The following is a 4,876-nucleotide window of genomic DNA, read 5'->3' as shown; positions in this document are numbered from 1 at the left end:
TAACTATTTTAGAAGTCGTTATTATATGTCTATACTAACCACACAACATATCATTCATCAAATGAAAATAGCATGTATGAAAATGTCATCTATATAGCCTTCATATATTCAATTAACACAACTGCCTATAACAATCATTCTAAAAATCAGTCACTTTAACCATAATCTCATTACCTTTATTGAATGTTTATACACAGATAACTCCAACCCCATTACATTAATTGAATGCTTGCACACAGTCAACTCTAACCTCATTTTCTCAAAACAAAATAACCAAATATTAAATAAAAGGTAAGCAAACAAACATAAATCATCCATAATCAAACATAAATATTATAATACCAACATATATATATAGTCAACTCTAAATTCATAATTTGTTGCCAAATATTAAATAAAAAGCAAACAAACAAACATAAATTATCCACAACAATAACCAAACACAAATACTACAAGGCTATTATATATATCTATAAAAAAACTTAAGAAAGCAAGAAAACATATGAAATTCACCTTTCAACCTATGTTACTAGAGTTGTTTAGAAGATGAAGAAGTTGATCAAAAGGATGCCACAACCTCGTCAAAATACTGCAAGATGAATTTTATAGAAATCATTGCAAAGGGGAGAGGAAAAAATGTGAGAAAGGGTTATGGTTCTAATGAGAAAAAAATGCAATGACTTTATATATGACTCAAAAGCATGTGAAGATAAGAACATTCACAAAATGACATTGTGAATGTCATTCTGCATTTATGTAAAGGTAAGAACATTCGCAAAATGATATTGTAAATGTCATTCTGCATTTATGTGAAAGTAAGAACATTTAATTTATATATTCTAAACATCATGGTTTTATGCAATTTTAGTTAAAAGAAGTTTGCACATTACATAAGCGAATGTTTGGGTCACCCACAAATGTGTGGTGTGAATTTGCCGAGTTCAAATAGGATAATATGTGAAGGTAAGAATGTTCGAAACACCTGTTTGTGAATGTCATGACATATTTGCAGACATATGCAAGGAGTATATAGTTAAAGGAGGTTTGCACGGCATTTGCGTGAAAGTTGTGAGGTCCGTAAATATAGAACGAAAACTTGTCAATCTCTTATAAGAAAATATGCAAAGATTGTGGACATTCACAAAAATGATTTGTGAATTTTGTACTATATTTGCATACGTACATAGCAAGTTTTTAGTTAAAGGAGGTTCACATGACATGTGCGAGAATGTCAAGATTGCAAAAAATGTATTGGGTGAACCTACTTGCCAAATCAGAACTTTTCAATTACAAAAGATTCACATAGGGGTTGCGAGCTTGAGAAGATACGTATATTCGATATGCAAATCTCTTTTGTTGGGATTAAAGTTAGCCAGATTCACAAATTTTTTATGTGAATATCATCAGGTCAGCAAAATGTTCATGTGAATCTCCTTTTTATTGAGAAATTGCGAGCTTCAGACGATGAAACTTGTATATTGTGAGAATCTCAGCAAGTTCATTTGTGTGAAGAGTAAAAATGTACAACAAAAAGTCAAGAATCTGAAATTTTGGACATGAGGAGGATTTCAACAAATTGTGAGGCATTTGAAGAAAGTTCCATTTTACAAGGACGGTATGTTTGTTTTCAAACTTTTTTTGTTTTTTATTAAAAGAAACTACACCAGAATTGAAGGCCTGGTGTGTTGGTTTTAGTCAGTGGTACCTATTAACACTATCTCAGCTAGGGGTGGCAATCGGGTCGGATTGGCGGGTCGACCCGATGGGTTGGCGGGTCAGCATACCTCAACCAGAATCTGACCCGTTTATTAAACGGGTCGGCTGTGGCAAACACGAAACCGACCCGTTTATTAAACGGGTAACCCGACACGACCTGCCAACCCGTTTAATAAACGGGTTGGGTCTGGTAAACAAGTTGGCGGGTTAGCGGGCGGGTTGGTGGGTTGACCCGCCCGCCTAACCCGTTTATTAAACGGGTCAGCCAGGTTAGCGGGTTGGCATACCCCTAACACGAACCCGACCCGTTTAATAAACGGGTTAGGCGGGTTGACCCGTTTATTAAACGGGTTAGTTTAAGCCCAACCCGAACCCGCCTAAGAGGCGGGTTGGCGGGTAGTGTCAGGTTTTGCCACCCCTGATCTCAGCAGCACACCCCCTAGTCCCCCAAGGAGCCTTGCAAAAAGGGAGTGCCTACAAGGAGACCCTAACTTGGGATAGGGGGAAGACCTCCCTATCCACGAGCCCAAGACCATGTGGGCAACCCTTTGGAGTCAAGAAACATCCATAAGTTAGGTTTTTACTTTTTAAATGCAAGGTTATTTTCTTAATATAAAAGATAACTGATCCCTTTGGAAGGCTTTAAAAAGGGTTGGTCGCGCACTTTTGTCAACTAAGGTTGTCATAAGATTGGTAGATGTAAAAATGAATAAATCGAAGTTGGTTAATGTCCATGGTGTGAGCGAGGCACAGTTCGAAACCACAATTTTGCATTTGACCTACCAAAAAAAGCAAAATTCTTGACAAAATAACATATTTCCCTTTTCTTCCTAATTCAATGGCACTATCTTCAGCATACAACTGGCCTAGTCAAATCATAGTTTTCTCAGCTTTGCACAAAGGTGATTGTGAAATAAAGTCTAATTCTTTTTTTTTTTAGCAGCTAAGAGCTTTTAACTGTTTGGAGATGGGCCATGTGGCAGAGTGTCAATCTCTCTGGAGCCCTACCACCTGAACTAGGGTTTCCTTTTAATAAATATCAAGAAAGTTAAAAACTTTATAATGTGTTGACTGCCATAACTATAAAGATAAAAAGCTAATACAGTTTGTTATGCAAGGGAAAAGGTGAGATCATGAGAAGACCAAGAAAACAGTGAAACCATATAGCAACTCTTGATCAGCAAATTTATTTATTTTTTTGGATAGGCAAGCTGGGGTTAGGCAAACCCCCCACCAGTTACACAACATACCATTGGGTTTTGAACTTGCAACGTGCCAACACATGGTGACGTTCACTAACAGCTCCTACCAACTAAACAAAGCCCCCCTTTGGTGAAAGTGTTACCTGCAGTCAAGGCCAACATATGAGTATATTGACCTAAGCATCCATCAAACTTGTCAGTCCTTGGTTTTTATATTAGTTTTTCTTTCCATAAAGAATGGGAAAGTTGAAACCACCCTCGGAATAAAAAACCTAGTCGTGCTGGGTAAGCCTGCCAGTCGCCAAGCTTTGGCTGAGCAAGAGCCTTATCCCCCTTGCTCTCATTAACACAAGGGGCTGATGCTCGTGGGAATGGAACCCTGACCACCCAGCTAGTGACCAAGTCTCCTTCCACTCCACCAAACCCCTTAGAAATGTTATGTTTAGGGCGTGCCAGTGATGTGCTATGACATGTACAAATAATATTTTATTCTAATAAATTTTAATTTTAAATAATACTCTTAATTAAAATATATGTTTATATATTAAAATATTTAAAGGTTTTTTAATCAATTAAAAAAGAAAAAATTCACATCCTCGTCCTTTAAAAAAAAAATTTGTAAATTCGTGCCTTGTGATCATATTCAATCAGGACTCGTGTTTGTGTCTATGCGAGATAGATGTCTAACCAAAATCAACTCTTTGATCGAGTATAGCATCATTGGCTCAGTCAGGTACCCAGCTTGTATCGAGTCTGATTAGATAATCGGGTCCTAATCGGGCTGGGCTCCTATGTAAATTACACAAGGCCTGACAGGCCCAGCCTGTTAACTGGGTCAGGCCTAAAGGGCTCCGCCTGAGCTCGAGTATAACTGAGTCAGACCGGGGTCCGGCCAAGACATGAGTCGGTCCTGTTGAGCCCTAATCCGGCTGGTCCCATGGCCACCCCTAAGCATAACATTTCTAAGCCAATTTGGATGGTTTGATATTGGAAGCCCTTTGCCAGGTCCATCTGAAAATATAAACAAAATCTGAAATTGGATCTAGACATTAGACATACCCTACTAGGTGGGATCATCTAGGTCAAGTACCGCACTGAAACCCTACTAGTCCTACACCCCTCTGATTCTGCAATCGGTAGATCCACTGAAAATTAACTCTTTTCAATCCCTAGTACTTGCTCGTACCATTAATACAGATTGGTACTCTCTGCAAGTATACTAGGTGAAAGTGCAGCAGGTCTATATGTGTGTCCAATTTGAGTAGGATCACAGTGCACCAGCTTCTGACATTATTACTGACCAAAGTCTGATTTAAGGAAACAGATGAGTCACATGGACACAGCCGCGGACACGACAATATGGCCATTTTTATAAAGTTTTTTATATGACTAATATTCAAGAAAATACAAAAATGAGAGTCAAAATGAAATATCCATGAAGCTATTGGAAGAAAAATGGTTTACTGTTGATTGCTGGATTTTGGATAATGTGAGATGGATTTGATATGTAGTCGTCACTATCTTTATCTTGCTGCATATGCACTCAGAGGGCATGTCATGGGTGACACGAGTCGAACACACTGACAAAACTCTAACCCAACATTATTTTTAATTTTTAATACTATTTGAACATTTTAATAATATATCAACAAAAATGTTTTTTGGTATATTAAAATATCACAAAATAAGTTTTTTATTGATTAAAAAAAAACATCCGTGTTGCCATATCGTATCTTTCAAAAACTTTTTAGACTCACATTGAACTCGGGTCACGAGCCAGGTCATACCCGTGTCTTTGTATATATATATATATATATATATATATATATATATATATAGAAATTGCACATTTGTACGAGAAGTGGACGGATGTCAAGCTCTCACTTTGCAATAAAGCTATGGCATTGAGGCTTTCCACTATAAAAGATAGGTGAAGAGCAAATTTCCAAGATATTTCT

Source organism: Nuphar pumila, chromosome 10 (genome assembly GCF_984573655.1).
Source record: "Nuphar pumila chromosome 10, dmNupPumi1.hap1.1, whole genome shotgun sequence".
NCBI lineage: Eukaryota > Viridiplantae > Streptophyta > Magnoliopsida > Nymphaeales > Nymphaeaceae > Nuphar > Nuphar pumila.
Note: the sequence above shows the minus strand (reverse complement) of the source record.